General features: G+C 45.2%; 1 protein-coding gene across 6 annotated transcripts in view; it reads left to right on the top strand.

Moving 5' to 3' along the window:
* LOC115637298 (homeobox protein PKNOX2-like) overlaps positions 1-19,922 on the top strand; it is a 504,816-nt gene that overhangs the window by 127,404 nt on the left and 357,490 nt on the right. Inside the window, exon 3 of one of the 6 annotated variants that reach the window (XM_030538441.1) lies at positions 7,449-7,531. The exons of the other annotated variants lie outside the window; for them this stretch is intronic. The gene's annotated coding sequence lies outside the window, so the exon portion shown is untranslated. The remainder of the gene's footprint in view (positions 1-7,448; positions 7,532-19,922) is intronic. 6 annotated transcript variants of the gene reach the window in all.

Here is a 19,922-nt window from a genome sequence, read left to right as displayed (position 1 = left end):
ATTCATTTAAATGCTTTTCAGCTTGCTGTGAAGTTAAATGCAAATTTTCCCTGTTTCTCCTGCTGGTCAGCAGTTGGTGGGGATGGCGCATAGCCCAAATCTGCAGGAAATCTCCTGCTATAATCTCCAGCAAGAAGCTTTCAGAGCAATGTTTCAATTGGCCATGGGTCATGTCTGAGCCAGAACCCTTTTGTTTCATGGCTCTGGACCTGGCCCATATTACAAATAAGCAATGTTTGGTTTTGCTTTGGGTCTGTTGTTCTTGTTTTTTTTTTTCTTTAACTTTTTGGCTGAGGTTTGGCAGCCATCCCTGCAGACAGAGGCAGATATCCACTGCTGGCAGGAGATGCAGAGACAGGCAGGGCTATTCTCTTTCCCTGCTGGGTGCAAGGCAGGGTCCATTTTGGGCGGGGGTTATTTTTAGTAGAGCTTTTTTCGGAAGCATCGTGGCCCCTAAATTTCATTTCCATTTTTATCCTAGTTTCCATTGTTTACCGTAGATTGTTGAACATCATTGCCCTGTAGCAGCATCTGCTGTGAGAGGTGGGAGTGAAACAACTGCACATTCTGCTCCAGCTGTTCCCTGCTGAAGCTGGCTACCCAAAGCAACATTGTATAAAACAGCCCTGCCGTGCCCCTCCATCATGCCCTTCCTCTCCTTTTCCCTTAGGTGCTAATAGAGCTCTTATTCTATAGGGGAACAGCTCATAGAAACAGCATGATACTAAATATCCCCCGGAGAACCTATGCACCATTATCCATTTGGCATGCTTTTTTATAGAGAGATAAAAATAGACATAAATCTAACGCCATAGAAACATATACCCTCCCAGCCTAAACCCCAGAGATCTTGCTACAGGTAACAATTATTATGCATTTATAGTATGTGTAATTTAAAATATATAGACTTCAAAAAATGCTACCACTTGGAAGCTGTCAAGCCAATGACTGTTACACTACTCTAGTCCTTGGCTGGTGCAGTTAAATAGGATGGCTGAATATCTAATTCATGGTGACTGTCGTTACAGAGATGGAGGCACTTACACTACGTAAAACTAAAAGGCATTTTCAGGTGTATCCCCAAGTGCAGGTGTAAACTGGATTTCAGGGGAGCATCTTTATCACTAAAAACCATTGGAAGAGCTGCCGGATCTCAGGGAGTTAGGGTCACCTCCCTCCATTTCTGTATATGAAGCTAAACATTCATGGATCTAATAATTCAAAACAAGATTGTGGTCAAACAGAATTAGCTAAATCTTCATGTCACTTTGTTATGGTTAGGAATCACTTTCACCAACAAAAGAAACTTTGAATCAACTCTGTAGCATCCTCCCTGCCCTCCAAAACTGAAACATACTCCAGTGACAGAAAGAATATTTCCTTAGGGTAGCCTTCCTGGCAAAGCATTTTCTTCCTCTTTTATTAGGGCATAATTAAAAGGACAATGTAGAAGGTAGTTTTTTGTCAAACAAACAAAAACAGACCATCATTAACTCTTTATCTTGAATTCAGTATGATAATATATGGTTGAGGAAGAGGAATTATTGGTCCTACTTTGGGCATCCAAGATGGATTGTATTTTGTACGTTATTCATTGGTACCCAACAGTGTGCTTTCCTCATGTTCCTCACTGAAAAGACACAGCAGAGCTTTTCACCTGAAAATGAATATTCCTTCCTCACCTGAGTATATGAGTGTGTGTGTGTGTGAGAGAGAGAGAGAGATCTGATTCATCTTAAAATCACAATGTAGTTCATATTTTAAACAATGAATACAACAGTGTGTAAGGCTTGTCATAGGAGTACTTTTAAAGAGAGGTTTTTGTAACTCTTTCTGGCACATTGGATCTGTTTCTGTTCATAAAGTGCCTCTCTCCTTTCCATTGGAAACAGTTTCTCTAGAGGTCAGTTCGGTGCTCAGAGCTGAAGATGAAGTAAATAGTTGGGTTCGTTCACTTTTTCCTCTTCCTGTACATGTTGAGCACTTGCCACCCTGCTGTCTGTTTTTCCTTGCCAAGGTTCAGTTCTAATTATGTTGATTTTCTTCAGCCCACCCCCTCCTGGAAGCTTATTAGGGTGAATATTTTTATTTATTATCATTTCGCCCAGCTCCTGCCAGCATTTCCAATTACTCTCGCCGCTTCCTTGTAATTGTCTTTCTGTAATGGCTCTGAAACAATTGCGCTAAATGAGGTGTCTCCGGCAAGATGAGAGTTTCACTTCATTAAAGGCTAATGTATTCTCAGCTCCAGCTCTGTGGGGCTGGCTTGGAAAAGAGACATTTAAACTGCTTCTTTTATTTTATAGAGACCAACTTTCAGTGGTAGAAGATTCTTGTGTGTGTGTGTGTGTGTGTGTGTGTGCGCGCATACACTCTGGTTATAATTTAAGGAAGGTTTATGAAAGACCAGCCACTTCTTGGTGGTTATCATGAGGGCTTTATCTTCTGTTTGGAATGGTTTATATAAAGGAAAAGGCATTTGCCCTAATGAGGAGGGGGCTGGTAATTTGACATGCTCCTTCAGTTTCTTTGGTGACTGCTTGGCTGGCAGGTATAGAACATACCACGGGCCCAGCGGGCCTAATTTAGTCAGTATTTGTGCAGTAGCCTGACAGTCCTTGAATTTACACAATGAAATAGGCTGATTCATAAAAAGAGTTTTTAGGTTGTTTTCCATCACACATCTACTTTGTGGAATGGATCTTTTCAGAGTGGTGAAAGCTGATTGGCTGGAGCTGATGTGAAGGGAGGGAGTTATAATTCATTCCGGTATTGTTCACCTCAAAACTCATGAGTTATGGCCCCCAAAATCATGAGATTGGGTTTAAAATCATGAGCTATAAAAAATCCCAACAAATGTTGAGATCTTTTCATTTGCCTTCTGCTTTTGGAGGTGCGCTCAGATCACACTTTTGGAAGAGATGCTTTAGCCAAGAACAAGTTGTTGGGCTCAGTACTGGAGAAAAGTGGGTGAAATTTAATAGTCTGTGATATACAGGAGATCAGACTAGATGATCTAGTGCTCCCTTCTGGCCTTTAACAGTATGAACTCTTAAACCCTACGAAACCTGTGTTTTCAGGCTTTTCTCCATAACCATGAGGGCTGGAAGTTTTTTTTTAAAAGAAAAGAAATGAAAGCTGAGATTTTTCACCTAATCACTTGGCTCCAGGAGGTGGGGCTTTGGGTAAAATACCAAATATTAGGAAACTCACAATAAAATCGTAAAGAGTTGGCAACAAAAATCCACAAACAATTTTGCAACTTGGCTTTCTCTTCTGCATGGAAGCACTGTCTGTTTTGCTCCCGTTGAAGTATAACCAACTGAGTATGTGCACACTGTTCCCCCAGCATAGGTGTCAGGTGTGCCCTTGCATCCACAACAGGGCTGCTTTCCATCAATTCAGGCAGAATGACTGTCATATCTGACAGCTGTCAGAGGGATTTTCTACACATCGAGGTTCCACCGGTTTAACTTAACTCCGTTTTTTATGCAATTTCGTTAAATTAGTGCAAGAGATTGTTATTTCAGTTTAAGACTGGTTTATTTCTGTCTCTTTTAAAACAGTAAGGGATTGATTTAATCCAAGTCAGTATGAGCCACTCTTAAACTAAAATGTCTACACACAAATTTGCACTGGTTTAACTCAATCTGGTTACAGTACCTTTAGTTAAACCAATACAAGTCTGGATGCAAATAAGAGCTCCCTTAGCTAGCAAATGTCCGTAATTCCCCAGCTGAAAGTCCTCCCTCTGTCACTCCCATCCAGTAAATCCCTCTCCATGAGAAATGCTCCTTCAGCTTTTCCCCCATCTGCTACGAGCCCCAAAATAAACTAATTTCCACTGGCGCTCAGCTGCTGAGCCATGTGTGGATCTTGGGCTGGGATTCATTTTTGACCCCATCATGGTGCTCCCACAGTATCCTCCTTTCCCCTGGCTATGCGCCCCCACATAAGCTGCCCTTCACAGTATATAGACTTCAAGCGATGCCCCTTGGCTCTGGCTCTGCAGTTCTGAAGCTGGTGATCCATCTCTGAGAGACCAACTGCAGATTCTGCTCTGATGAACCTCTTGCAGTTCTCCAGAGCACGTGGCTCATCAGGTGGCTGTGGGTGCAGAACCAAGAAACCAGGGTCACAGGCTCTTGTGCTGTAATGCTGGCGATGGAAGCATCACTTGAGATGGAGGGAAGCATATGTGGAGGAGCAGGGCTAGGAAGGGGTATCATGGCCAGGGAATGCTTGGCTAGGGGTGTGGGATGTCTGTAGGAGAGGCAGACTGAGCAGATTGCCGGCTGAAGACTTGCAGCACTGTGGGATGTGCAGGCATTTCCAGGGGAAAGTAATGTGGCAAAGGTGACAGATATCAGCTGATAGGGCATGAACTATGCCAGTGTGTTGTACACCACTGCTGGAGCTGTCACTGATCCGGGCTACTGCAGTTCTTCCTCTTATTACATTTTGGGGTAAGTTACATCGATTTCTGCTTCCCCAACAATCAGTGAAGCACTTTTGTGTGTGGACAAAAAGGGCCTTTCACTACACCAATGGACACTGAGAGCAGGCTATAGTTACACTGGTATAGAAGTGTAAGTGAGAGAAGAATCAGGCCAAAGTGTTGTTCAATCAACTGAGTGTAAAAAGTCAGTGCAATTTATCTGGTGTAGTCACAGTCTTAGGAAGTGCACCTCAGTTTGCCATGCCCATCACATTGCAATCTCTTCTCACAAAGGGACACAAGAGTTACATTTTCTTCATATGAATGTACATGGAAAACAATTTTCAGGCTCAAAGACAATATTAGTTTAGAGATTAAGCTACATTCCTTCCATGTGGCAACAGAAGTAGTGCAGCGACCAACTCAGTTGTTTGTTTTGGGATTTGTGAAGGAGGAGAGTGGATGCGAGGCAGAGTGGGAGAGAATGGAGAAGGAAAGATGGGGACCTGGAGGGGAAGTGGGCCAGCTGCAGTTGGAAGGAAGATAGGCCTGGGAGCAGGACTCACTCTGTACATCTCTAGGCCCCCAGCACGGAAGCTCTAAGCTCACTTGCAGCTCATGAGATGCAGGCCTTGAATGGAAAGCTGGACTCCTTGCTAGCAGGGGACAGGGTATCTGGGCCAGAGAACAGCAGCCACCAAGGAGCAATGACAGCTGGGAGAACATCAAATATGGCCCCATTGATAGGATCCTGTATCTGTGGAATGGGGTCAGCTGCTTTCTTCCTCACAGACCTTTAAGATTATCCATCCTTTCACAGCCTGGCTGCAAGGGAGGCCATTGGGTCCAAAGGAGCAGAGGGAACTCACTGGAAGATTGATGGCCTTTATCTGGATGACAGGATGAAAGTAGTCCCCTCCCAAGATGTCGGTATACCTCTCTTCTCCCTAGCGAATGTTACCCACCCTTTCCCTTATCCTCCCCAGGAGTGAGCCCCATCCCTGCTCAGCATCCAAGAAGGCAGGCCTAGGCCTGGAGGGGTTTTGGTTGTCAGTTCACTGTTTTGGTTTTTCTAATATATATATTTTAAATCTACATATAGAACACCACATATGATAAAATTAGAATACTGTGTGATCAATACAGTTACCTATAGCCACAACTCCTTCCCACTAAATCTGTCTCTATGAGGCCTTTTTAACATTCCAAAAAAAAACCTCAACCCCCCCAGCAATTTCAAATAGCTGCCACTTTTTAGTCAAGCTGCCAGAAAAATGTTTCCTCTTTCTCCCCACAGATGTAGAGTTTTCCTCCCCAAATTATCCCTGCCAGAGGCCTAGGATGTGTAAGATTCAGACCTTGGTGAATAAAAGCTTTTCTGCTTATAACAATACTGTGGTTTTAACGTCTGATGTTTTCCAGCTTTGGAGGGCTAGAAATGGAGATTAGTGATATAAGGGATGGGATATTGTTACACAACACTGCACCATAGAGAAATCCGCAGATCCTTGGCATCACCAAAATGTAAAGAGACAGACACACCCTTCATAGCTACAACCATGCAATCCCCCAGCCAGAGCCACATAAACCACATTAGGATCTGGCTGCAACCTTTACTGTTAGAACTGTGCCCATGTAACCCACAATGGCAGAGTCTGACTATTTGTCCCGATATAGTGGCTGGACCACATAAGGGGATAAGACTTTACTGAACTGCCTGCTAATGGAATTACTCTAATTCAAGCAGTAGAGGCTCATGCTTTTACATTGTTGGTCTGAGATTCAAATTCCATTGTTGGCCTAAGCGGCATCATTATACACGTACAATGTTTGTGTGCATGTGATGGGAAAACTAATTCTAAAGCTGGCCTCAGTCTGTGATATTACTACCTCATTTCCTAACTGTCATGCTATTGGCCAAAGCCTAACCAAGGGGGCCCGGAAAGAAAAGGGTTAAGATGTTCTAAAAAGTCCCTGGTCCTGCCAGCCTGTCTTCACCTAAATCCACATGCTCCTTCTGCCCACTGCATGGGAGAATCAAGGGCGTGTATTTATGATGATGGTAACTAAATAATCTGGGTAGAGGATTGGAGGTCGATTGTGCTAGCAGTTGTACAAACAGATAGGAGGACACTCCCTGCCCAAAAGAGTTTACAAACTAATTTTAAGAAAACTGAGCAAGTAGTGAATGAAGCACTTTACCGGTTAGTACTATTTTGCAGGTTCAGCTTAGTTAAAAGAGGTTGGATTGTCGTTCTGAGGCCAGCTGCCTATCTGTGAACCCTGCCTTTTCTTTTATGTGGGATTTCTGCGTTTCTTTGCCTAAAATAATTATAATGACTATTATAAAAAGCCTTTCGTGTTATAAATGTTTTATTTGCCTGTCAGCCAAGGGTAGCTTTTTTAGCTGAAACTTCAAGGGTCCTTAGATATTATTTTTGTTTCCAAATCAGATGTTATTTCGGTGTAGATCTTGTTTTAAAAAATGATTTTCTTCCTGTGATTTTTCCCCCCAACCAGCCCATGTTTCCCTCCTTTTCACTCTTCACTTGGCCAATTGGGATTTTAATGCAGAATTCTTAAGCTTAAGGAGACTTAAGTACAGGCTTAAAGTTAAGCACGTGCTTAAGTATTTTCTGAATAGAGATGGTCTTAAGCATGTACTTAAAGTGAAACATGTGCTCAATTGCTTTGCTGAGCAGGGGCCAGAGGGCCCAACCGGACAACCTTGATTCGTGTTTAATAGTACTTACCCCTGGAAGTAATCCTATTGAATTCAATGGATCTATTAAAATGAGTAACTGCTACTCGGTCTGAGTAAGAGTTGCAGAACTGGGCCCTTAGATACTGATAGTGATATTCAGCACCTCAGTAAGTTTTTACATGAAAACCATTAAAAAGAAATTACGTGTAAAAAGAAAAATATCTACTAATATTGGTCCAAATATTGGGGTATTGTGGGCCCAGGGAGCTGGTTGTACGTACAAGCTCCTTTTTCCTTTCCTTCCAGAGGAAGCCCCACCAAGTGTCTCTGCTTGTTCGTCCATAGCAGCAGCTTGATCTGCACTTACACCGGGAGTCAACGTGTATAATGTAAGGAAAATGTGTTCTTTTGTGTATTCCCGACCTCCTCTTCTTCTCTCCCACTCACTACACAGATGCGCCCCAGCACACCCTAGCGTCATATATCTTTGTTGCCATTAAAAAGGAAACTTTAAATTCCTTTACAATGGTATTTGTGGTGGGATTTCCCTTCCCCACTAGCTGAGTTGCATGAGGGTGAGGCTGGAGGAATGGGAAGTGAAAGCTCTGGGGAGTGATGCTATCTGTCGCTCCCTCTACAAGAGGCAAACGCTGCTGGGTGAGGGCTTGGACTGGGCTTTATGGAAGTTTATTGGATGTCTTAGACGATATGGGCTGCCTCATTCGTTCCAATATGCCTGATGCTACACTACATTTCTAGATAACTGAGCCCAGAATAAATTATTCCTTTATAATGGCAAATACAACACAGAAAAATCAAATAACTGGCTTCTACTTTTGCATAATTTAAAAATAATGAAAAGAATTAACTTAATATACTGTGTGTGTTTTGTTCTCACTTCACTCCCTAATTCTCTTTCTTTTCTCAGTTTTTCCCGATCTTTGTCAGCCTTTTCTTTCATATGTTTATAAGTATCTGTTCTCCGTCAGTCTCGTTTTTTCTATTACAAACAAACAAAATATTTTGGTAAAGTAATGTTAATGTTGCAAAATAAGGTGCTCAGAAGATAGGAACAGCCAGATATAAAATTGCCTGTGCAAGTTTCATTCTTCCCCCACCTGTCTATGCATTATGATACAGACTTTAAATAGACGATCCACAAGACCTCTGCCTCATTCAGCACACAGGATGGACAGTGCTTAGTGTATGCGGCAGCTGTTCAACAGATCTTTTCTTCTGTGCAGGAAGGTCCATCTTCCCTCACAATGGATCTTCACCTTTTTGCAGCTAGAGGACAGAACTAGATGTGTCTGTTCTGGGAAGAGGGGAGTTGCCTCACCCTGGAAGAGCTTAGCATTTTAGTTCTGCCTCCTCAGCAACAGGCAGGCAGGGTCAGACCTTCATGCTAGGGGTAGAAAGGCTATTGTTTAGAATTATCTAATTGTTCAAGGGCAAATTGCTAGTATCCCTGATATCTGAAAATCCACAAAAGAGAGCAGATAGCAAGTACCTATCCAATCTCTGCTGTGGACAGGATGCCATAGAGAGAATTCCTCAACCAGAAAAGGGTCAGGAAATGTATTCGGTGTAGGGCGACTTTTCTCCTCGATAGATTGAAAGGAAGCTCACCTACACATTCCGATTCATCCAGCACATCACAGATTTCACCATTTCCACTGGCTCCAAGGAGCATAGGTGTAATTTGACTTCTATATTTGGGCGGCGGCTCCAGTCAGGCCAATGGGGCCGTGTGGGTGTTGATGAGAGGGACAAATTCTGTGCTTGCCCACAGGGGCGCCATTTCAGATTTGGGGGTGGGGTGCAACTTTAGCCATGATTCCAGGGGCTATTTAGGCAACTGATTTTTTGCAGATAACTTAGAAATATCTGACAGGAGCATTGTATCCAGGAGCGGCACCAGGGTTTCTGGCGCCCTAGGCAGAATTCGGGGGGGGCGGCATTATGTATGCTCCCCCCGGGGCGCACGGGAGCTTCTGGTTCTACTCCCATTGCACCGCCGAAGAAGGACCCTCCGCCGAAATGCCACAGGCGACAGCGGCAGTCATTGAGCTGCTCAATTGCCTGCCGCTGTTTTCGGCAGCACATCGGCAGAAGGTCCTTCTTCAGCGGCGCAACTGGAGCAGAACCGGAAGCTCCCACGCGCCCCGTGGGGAGCGCACAAAATGCCGCCCCCCGAATCCTGGCACCCTAGGCGACCGCCTAGGGTCACCTAATGGAAGCACCAGCCCTGATTGTATCTAATTCCTATATCAAGAAAGAAAATTAAATAAATATTAGACCCATTCAGCTCTAATGCTACTATGTTCTGACATCTTGTGGCAAGTAACTTATGGGACACTGGTTACATTTAAAATTGTAATGTATATTTTTACTCAGATACTCTTACTGAAGTCAGAGGGGACCATCGTGATCATCTAGTTTAGTGGTCCCCAACCTTTTTGTCTGGCTGGCGCCAGACGAAGGACCATGGCGGCAGTGGAGCACCCACCAAAATGTCGAATTTCGGCGGCATTTCGGCAGCGACACCTCTCGATGACGTCACTTGTCGGCGGCAAGCAGCGTCATCGAGAGGCATTGCCGCAGAAACGCCGTAGAAATTCGGGGGCGACGCCTCTTGATGACGCCGCTTGCGGGACCCCTGATTTAGTTTAAACTCTTGCACATTGCAGGCCACTGAGCCTGACTCACCTACTCCTGTAATAGACCCATAACCTCTGGCTAAGTTACCGAAGTCCTCAAATCATGGTTTAAAAACATCAAGTTCCAGAGAATCCACCACTGACACTAGTTTAAACCTGCAAGTGACCCGTTCCCCATGCTACAGAAGAAGGTGAAAACTCTCTGCCAGTCTGACCTGGGGAAAAAATCCTTCCTGACCCCAAATATGATGATTAGTTAGACCCTGAGCATGTGGGCAAGACCCACCAGACAGATACCTGGGAAATAAATATCTATAGTAACTCAGAACCCTCCCCATCTAGTGCCCTATCCTCAGCCATTGGGAACTTTCCTGTCATACCATCCCCTCCATAAACTTATCAAGCTCAGCCTTGAAACCAGCTAGGTTTTTTGCTTTGGGAGGCTGCTCCAGAACTTCACTCCTCTGATGGCTAGAAACCTTTGCCTAATTTCAAGCCTAAACTTGTTAATGGCCAATTTATATGTATTTGTTCTGGGGTCCACGCTGAAGCTTAAGTTAAATAATTCCTGTCCCTCCCTTGTATGTATCCCTCTGATATAGTTATAGAGAGCAATCATATCTCGCCCCAGCCTTCTGTTGGTTGGACTAAACAAGCCAAGCTCTTTGAGTCTCTTCTCATATTAGGGATGGTCTAGACAGTATTTGGTCCTGCCATGAGGGCAGGGGACTGGACTCGATGACCTCTCAAGGTCCCTTCCAGTCCTAGAGTCTATGAGTCTAAGGTAGATTTTCCATTTCTCAGATCATCCTAGTAGCCCTTCTCTGCACCTGGTCCGTTTTGAATTCACCTTGCTTAAACATGGGAGACCAGAATTGCACACAATACTCCAGATAAGGTCTCACTGGTGCCTTGTGAGGCAGATATACAGTGTGCTATGAGTCCTAAAATCTCATGGGTTAATTGTCAGCTGGGATAAGACCCAGCAAGCTCTCGTGCTGTCCATTGTACTCTCTGGGAACTCAAACACTCTTCAGCATGGAATGCTTCCCTTGAGGGTGATAGCCCAAACTGAGGGAAACAGTCCAATCAGCTGCCAGCGCTCAGAAGATGTTGGTATGGGTTTCCTAGATACTCTGCCCTCTTGCAGAGATGCTCTGTGGTGATCCAAATATGAGACCTCAACAGCCTTTCCACATCAGTTCCATCTATTCTTTTCATTGATAGATAAAACTTTGAAGATCCACAGATTCCAAGGCCAGAAGGGACTGTTTCGATCATCTAGTCTGACTTCCTATATAGCACAAGTCACAGACTTCCTAGAGCAGATCTTTAAAAAAAAAACTCCCAATCTTGGCTTAAAAATTGCCAGTGATGGAGAATCCACCATGACCTTTGGTTAATTGTTCCAATGGTTATTGACTCCCACTTGTTAATATTTTACCTCTTATTTCCAATCTGAATTTGTCTAGCTTCAGTTTCTAGCTATTGGATTATACCAGATCTCTACTAGGTTGAAGAGGCCATTATTAAATATTTGTTACCTGTGTAGGTACTTATAGACAGTAATCAAGTCACTCCTTAACCTTCTCTTTGTTAAGATAGCCCAGTTTGAGCTCCTTTAGTCTATCTCTGTAAGGCCTGTTTTTTAATATTCCTGTGGCTCTTCTATGACCCATCTCCAATTCTGTCAACATCCATCTTGAACTGTAGACACCAGAACTGGGCACAAGATTCCAGCAGCAGTGGCACCAGTGCCAAATACAGAGGTAAAATAACATCTGTACACCTACTAGAGCAGTGGTTCTCAAACTTCTGTAGTGATGATCCCTTTCACACAGCAAACCTCTGAGTGTGACCCCCCCCACTTATAAATTAAAAAAAATACTTTTTAATATTTAACACTCACAAATGCTGGAGGTGAAGCAGGGTTTCTTCCCTCGTCTGCAAAGTGGGGATGGACTGTGACTCTCCTCCCTTTCCACATCTCCCATAAAATGATGTTTGTAATAGAGACCCGCTGCCTGCTGTTCAGATGCTGGCATGGCTAATGCCAGTCTGAGGTTTTCTTGAGAAACTCCCAGCCCACAGGCCGTCTGAGGCCTGAGAACCTCCCTTATGTGGCCCTCAGGGCTCCAGCAATTTTGGGGCCGGGTCTCTCCCTTGGCTCTGCCTGCTGCCCTCAGGCGCCCCCCCCCCACCTGTCCCCCGGGCAATTTACAATGACCTGGGGCCCCGCCCACCACCGGCAGCGCAGCAGAGCTGAGAGGCATCTGCCTGCTTGCTCCACGTGTCTGCTGGCCCCTCCCTATGGCCCCAGGGCGGGGCGGGGCTGTGCCTTCGCACACGGCCCCCGCCCTGAGTGCCCCTGCAGCCAAGGAAAGCTGTGAGGGCAGTGCCTGGGGGCAGCAGTACGGAGGTCCCCCAGCCTGCCACACCTTGGAGCCCCAGGTAAGCGCCCCACCCCCCGACTCCTCTCCCAGAGACTGCACCCCCACCCCCTTCCCTACACCCCCCTCCTGCCCCCAACTCCCTCCCAGAGCCTGCACCCCCTCTCCCTCCCCTCACACACCTCCAGCCCTCAACCTCCCTCACAGAGCCTGTACCCCCCCTTTCCCACACACCCCCTCCCGCCCCCAACTCCCTCCAATAGCCTTTACCCTCTCCCCCTCCCCACACCCCCTGAAACTGCCAAACTCCCTCCCAGAGCCTGTACCCCACCCCTTCCCACACTCCTCCTCCTGCCCCCAACTCCCTTCCAGAGCCTGCACCCCTCCCCACACACCCCCAGTCCCCAAACTCCTTCCCAGAGCCTGCATCTCAATCCTCTACCCCAGACCTCCTCCCCCATACAAACTCCCTCCCAGAGCCTTAGGCACATAGGGGGCGGAGTCTGGGGGGTGGAGTTTGGGGGGCAGGTTCTGGGCGGCATGAGTGACATTATTGGCCCACTGGGAGGATTTGAGGACTGACACTGCCCTAAGGTAAATTGAGTTTGAGACCCCTGTCCTAGAGGGAGGGAAGTGGAGGAGGGAGAATAGGGAAGGGGCGCTGCTTATAATCCAGCCTGGGGAGTTCTAGAAGTGGCTACTCTGGTTAATGGGAACAGACACAACTTGGGTTTCAAATACACAGACCATGGGCAAACAACCCCAAAATGGGTCCAGGCAAGAAACGTGAGAAACCTCCTCCATGCTGCTGCCTGGCTGTACTCTGCTACCCTACTCCAGCTGCCCCATGCACAGAAAAGAGGTTGTGAAGAGCAGCCCCAGCAGGATAGGAGGCTCCATAAAGGGGCCGTAGGCAAAGGGGGACATGGATTCTCCAGTCCACTCTGTGACATCATTTAAACCAGTAGTGTAAAATGCTACCATTCTGATTTTTTTTGTTGTTTTTTTTAGAGTTTTACACTTGCTTTGAAGTGGGTTAGCCGGGGAAGGATTGATTGCCAGGTAAATACATTAAGCAAACTCTAACGTAAATCACTTGGGTCTTGTCTGCACACAAAACTTAACTCAACTGTTAAATAACAGTGGTAAACTAAACCGATAGAAGCCAGCTTTACATTGATTTAAGTGCCCACAAACAAAGTTGCACTGATTTAAATAAATCGCTGTAACATCAGATCTCTAGTTAAGCTGGAACAACTCTGGGCTTAGACCAGGCCAGACACAACAGTCAACAGAAATGTCTAAGATTGTAAAGCAGATTACATTTGATTGGGTCCTATAGTCCAGAGATGTAGATTTTTCCCATTAAAACGGAGGACAAAATTGTCCTCTGCCCTGAAGGTGGAGGCTGAGAAGCATTTCAAACCTTTCATAGTCTCAACAGAAATATTTTTCTCAGGCCAAAAGCAATGACTGGCCTAGTTAAAAATGGTCTGAAGTCTATTTATCTGACAATACTGTTGCTTCTCAGTGTTAAAGTTGGGGGCTCTGGCATTCATTAAGTCCCCCTCCTAATGATTTGTGATTTCCGTGAAACGTTCAGTCTCGTTAACTTATGCCATCTTTCCAGAAAATGGTTACACCAGATTCAAGAAAATAATCTTAGCCTCAAGAATGAAAATGTCATGTTTGGAAGATGATTATCTTTTTCACCTTAGTTGGGCATGTGTCCATCACGTAACTCCTTATGCTGCATTCGGCATGTCATCTTATTTTGTAAACAGATACCAAACACTTCATAATCTGATAGTGTAACAAAAGAAGAGAATGAACCAGGACTTCAGAGACTGTTGCTGAAACTCATAATTAGAGACCTAGGCTACATCTTCACTACCCACCGTATCGGCGGGTAGCAATCGATTTCTCTGGGATCGATATATCACGTCTCATCTAGATGCGATATATCGATCCCCGAACGCGCTCCTGTCGACTCCGGAACTCCACCAACGCGAACGGCGGTAGCGGAGTCGACAGGGGGAGCCGCGAACACCGATCCTGCGCCATGAGGACAGTAGGTAAATCGATCTAAGATACTTCGACTTCAGCTACGTTCACGTAGCGGAAGTTGCGTATCTTAGATCGATCCCCTCCCCTAGTGTAGACCAGCCCCTAGAATAAGCCCATCCACACACAATTATACATATTGCTGCCATCCTGATGCTAACATACATGCACTAATATCCAAAATGACAGCAGCCTAAATTCTACAGGATCCAATTAGTACTAACGGAAGTTATACAGTTTCTGTTTGACACCTTGAGAATCAAGTGAGTAACGATTAAGTGCTTTACAGTAAAAGTCACCCAATCTAAAATTAAATGTAAATGCGCAGTGTAGCACTGAATCCAGCTGTGAACAAAATAAAGCCAATTCAGCACAATTCCATGAGATTAACAGAAAAGAAAATAATCACACAAGACAAGACCAGATCCTCCTGTCACCTGATGATTCTCTTCCTCCGCCAACACACGCGCTCCTTTGTTCTTTGCCTCTAAAACTGAGAAATAATATTTGAAATATTATCCCTGTGGAAATATTGATCTTCTGCTCTGGACTAACATACCGCCATCTACTCTTGTATGGAATCATTGATGAGAGAAGTGGAAACTACCTAGTAGATCATCCTGTCCATCTCTGCCAAGGCAGGATTATTCAATATTGGACATTTTCTACATTTTGTCCAGTCTAGTTTTAAAAGTTGCGAGCAATGGGGTTTCTGCCACTTTTTTGGGCCCACTGCAAAGGGTGAACTTCATCCAGTCTTCTCATATTCCTCATGATCCATTCTTGGCCCTACTCACTAATAAGTTTTTGGCCCTACACTATTTAACATCTTTATCAATGACCTAGAAGAAAACAATTATCACTGAGAACATCTGTAGAATACAGAAACATTTGGGAAGTGGTAAATAATGAAGAAGATAAATCACTGATAGAGAACGAAGTGGAACACTTGGTAAGTTGGGTGCAAGCAAACAATAGGCATTTTAATACTGCTACATGTAAATGTGTACAGCCAGGAACAAAGTATGTCAGCCATCCTTACAGGATAGGGGACTCTAATCTGGGAAGTAGTGACTCTGAAAAAGGTTTGGTGGTTGTGGTGGATAATCAAATGAACATGAGCTCCCAGTGTGACACTGTGACCAAAATACTAATGAGATCCTTGGATACATAAACAGGTGTGAGTGCTGCTGAAATCCCGTGTACAGTTCTGGTGTCCATCGTTCAAGAAGGATGGTGATAAATTGGAGAGGGGTCAAAGAAGAGCCACTAGAATTATTAAAGGGTTAGAAACCTGCCTTATAGTGATAGAGCCAAGGAGCGCAGTCTATTTAGTTTAGCAAAGGGAAGATTAAGGATTAACTTTATTACCGTCTATAAGTACCTATATGGGGATCAAATATTTGATAATGATCTCTTCAATCTGGCAGAGAAAGGTACACAATTAGTGACTGAAAGTCGAAGTTAGACAAATTCAGACTGGAAATAAGGCATACTTTTTTAACTGTGAGAGTAATAACTGCTGGAGCAATGTTCCAAGTGTTGTGGTGGATTCTCCATCACTGACCATTTTTAAATCAAGATTGGATTCCCCCCTGACCCCCCCCCCCGCAAAAAAAATTTTTTTAAAAAATCTGCTCTTCTATGGCCTGTGTTATACAGAAGGTCAGACTAGAAGATCACAGTTGTACCTTCTGGCCTTGGAATCTCTGAATCTCTCTGGGTGGCTAGGTAAAAAGGGCCCATAGATGTTTGATCACTTCATTTCTTGTTGCTCCTTCTAATGGCCACATTCCTCTATCCACTTTGCTTTTTCGTTCGGTCAACTTGCTTAACAGTGGATAGATGCAGACACATCAGCAGGTCCACATTATATTATAAAAGTGCAGAAATGAATAAACTAGCACCACATTTCTGATGACTTAAAACTTTATTATAGTTTAAATATATAAAAATAGAACTGAAATTTGCTATGTGTAAAAATTGCTATTTAATTATTTTCTACAAAGTAGAATAACTTCAACAGAAAATATTGCAACAGACCCACTCCAGAATTCTGCAGTTGCTGGGGGACCCACCAGAGAGGTGGGGAATATGGGGTCAAGTCCCAAGGCAGAGTGGGAAGTTGAATATGGCTCACTCACATTCCAGGTGAGGGCTCTAATCTCTGGGCTATGGGCTGCACAATTTAAATGTAACCTAAGTGCTTTTGAAAATCCCACTGAGTGCCTGTCTGCAACTGTAGGCACCTAAATACTTTTGAAAATCTAGTCCTGAGTGACTTTTGAAAATGGAACCTAGTCTTCTAAGCCACTTACATGCTTCTGAAAATTTTACCCTCTCTCTGTTTCAGAATGTTTCTTTCCTGTAGCTACTGAAGAAATTCAGTGAGTGCTCTGCCTAGCATCAGGGACCCTAGGATGATATGTTACTCATTCTCTGCTGATCCATTCTGTTCTGTTGGGTTCTAGTAGTCGTTTAGAGATTGCTCCTTGGGCTTTGGTCTCAAGACTATAGGAACAGGAATCCATGTCAACCTGCTAATGCATCAAAAAGTAAAGTGGTAAGCACAGGCATGCAGCAGATGTGGGGAAGAGTGTAGATGAAGAAAGCCTACTGATACCTAGATGAACAGAAATTGCCTGGATGCACCATTATCTCATTGTGATGCTGATTGCATTCCTCCTGCTTTGACCACCCACCAGTCAGCTTCGCCAACAAGCACCTTCATGTTTTCTCCCACGCTACCCCTTATGCATGGGAAGACTCTCTGACAAAACATTTGCAGCCACTCCTGATTCTCCTTCAAATCCTTCCTTAAAATGCACCTCTGCTATGTTGTCTCCCTTCTAAGAACAGCTAAGCTAGTGGTGAGCTTTATTACAGCTACCAATCAGCTTATTACACCTACAAACTGTGTACATGGCTAGTCTGTGTAAAATCCAGCTCTGACAACTGGGATCTCATCCTTGCTTCTTCTACTCTATTCATTTGTTTCCTCCATCTGCTGTTACATCTATGAGACTGTATGCTCTTTGGGGCTAGGACGATCAATAACATATGCTGAACATAATGGGGCCCTGATCTAGGCTGAGGTCTCAGTGCACTACTGTAAATAATAATCTGTATTTCAAGTGAACAGATTTTCATTAAATGGGGAAGCAGGGGAAGGAGAGATGACTATTAGTAGGTGTAAGGAAGCAGGGTGCAGGGTATTGGACTGTGAGCCTACAAGAATACATCCTGAAATAGGCCATCTGCTTAATACTCTCCTCTGTGTTTGCACCATTATTCTGAATGTGCTGAAATGTTCAGTTTCCTCTTAACACTATAGGACTTCTTGGTCGGAGCAATGGTATAAATGTAACCCTCTGGTGAGTGTGCATTACAGATCCCTCTCTGTGCTGATCCACAGAAGATACAAGTTATTACAATTGCTACACAGCCTTGGCTCTTTAGCTGTAGCAGCTCATGCTTTTAGCTCTGGATGTACCAAGTGCAACCCCAGTATGTCATCAAAGAGGTGGGTTGTCCATACAAATAGGGATACCATATAATACCACTTATATACTGCTTTTCATCTGTGGAGCTTAAAAGACTTTTCAAAGATGAGTAGATATCCTCCCCATTATGCCGATTAGTGACCTGAGCTACAGAGTCATAGAGCTAAAGGCCAGAAGAGATCACCAGATCATGTAGTATGACCTCCTGTCATCACAGGCCACCAACAGCACTCAGCACCCTCACACTGAACCCAACAGCCGGAATGAGACCAAAGTATTACAGCCCCTAGAGGGTAAGTGTCTTGAGCAATGCCTTACAGGGATTCTGTGGCAGAGTTAAAAACTGAACCCACATCGCCCTGTCTGCTGCCCCCACTTAAACCACTGCCTCCCATGTGGGCACTTCAACTTAATGTACAGCAAATGCAGTGAGCTCTATAGCAGTGGTCGAGCACAGACAGTACAAAGAAGAGGAGAGACGGCACCAGGGAGTGAAGCCACCAGGTTGTTTTTGCATAAAATGTCCTTTTATTTAATCAAAAAGCCCTTATGAATAATTTTACCACCTTAATATTAGCTGCCTCCATGCAAAAATATGGGTGGCATTCAAAGTGGGGAAAGCTGTGTAACTGGTATATTCATATTCAGCTGTGTGCAGAGGGACAACATCTGGCCCTAGGCATCACTTAAGTCCTGTCCTAAGGGTTTAAGTGGGGCTTAAGTGTCACTAGACTCTTGGGCTGAGATTTACTCCAGAATAGACAACTCCTCCATCTGCTCACAGAGCAGCTCCATGGATGTTACTATGGGTGACATAGCAATCCTGGTGGTAATGAACCTGTGTGGAAAACTAATCTGTTTGCTCCCATAGGGGCCCTTTGCACTCACACTGTGCTCCAGTATTTCCCTTGTGTGGGAATGGTGAGGAGGCCACAACCAGGGCAGAGTAACTGGGTGGCAAGTACTACTAGTCAGCTCACTCGACATTGCAAAGGGCAATTATGCACTGATAGGACCCAATGATACGTGAATTGCTGACCTGTGCTGGGGGGTTAAACCATCTTGGGTGGTTTGAGCTGATGTGGGTGAACTGTCCTTTATCCAATGTCTTTCCATGCTTGTAAACACGGTAGAAATGCCCTCTCCAATTTGAGAAAGCAGTGCAGATTGTTACTGCCAGAGGCAGCTCTAGCTTTTTTGCCACCCCAAGCACGGCAGGCAGGCTGCCTTCGGAGCAGGGGAGGCTCCAGGCCCCAGCATGCCAAGCGCGTGCTTGGGGCGGCATGCCGCGGGGGGCGCTCTGCCGGTCGCTGGGAGGGCAGCAGGTGGCTCCAGTGGAGCTCCCGCAGGCGTGCTTGCAGAGGGTCCGCTGGTCCCTCAGCTTTGGTGGAGCATCCGCAGGCATGTCTGCAGGAGGTCCACCGGAGCTGCGGGACCGGCAACCGGCAGAGTGCCCCCCGCGGTGTGCCGCCATGCTGGGGTTGGCGAAATGGCTAGAGCCGCCCCTGCTTCGGAGGCATGCTTGCGAGAAGTCCCCGATCCCGCGGATTCGGCGGCTTGCCTGCGGGAGGTCTTTTGGTCCCATGGCTTCGGTGTACCCACTGCCGAATTGCCGCCGAATCCACGGGACCGGTGGACCTCCCGCAGGCAAGCCACCGAAGGCTGCCTGACTTCCGCCCTCACAGGGCTTGCCACCCCAGGCATGCGCTTGGAGCTCTGGTGCCTGCAGCCGCCACTGGTTGCTGCACTGTGGCGTGTGACATTGCTATTAACATCTGTTCAGTATCCTCAGCATTGACTGCACGGCAAAGGGCACAGGCCAGTCATGCACTGTACAACTCAGTTCACAAGTGGCTGTGCTAAACTTATTCATACCTCAGCTACAAATTTCCCAGATCAAAGGAACACGGCTGACTTTTATCTTAGCTTGACTAAAGGGAATGCACCTGTACTCTGGATCATTAGAAACTTGCTTAACCTGGACAGAACATAGCTTTTCTCTATGTTCCACTTCCCCTCACCAGTTGAGCTTTCAGTCAATCCAGAGATCCTCCGTGACCATTTTCTGATATGTCCTTTTATGCCTTTATTCCACAATGAACACAAAGTGGCAAAAATGGTCAAACTGCAGGGATGGATTCAGTTAAAAGGCTGATAGAAGAG

The sequence above is a fragment of the Gopherus evgoodei genome, chromosome 19 (genome assembly GCF_007399415.2).
Source record: "Gopherus evgoodei ecotype Sinaloan lineage chromosome 19, rGopEvg1_v1.p, whole genome shotgun sequence".
Taxonomy (NCBI): Eukaryota; Metazoa; Chordata; order Testudines; family Testudinidae; genus Gopherus; species Gopherus evgoodei.
Note: the sequence above shows the minus strand (reverse complement) of the source record. Positions and strands in the feature narration are given on the sequence as shown.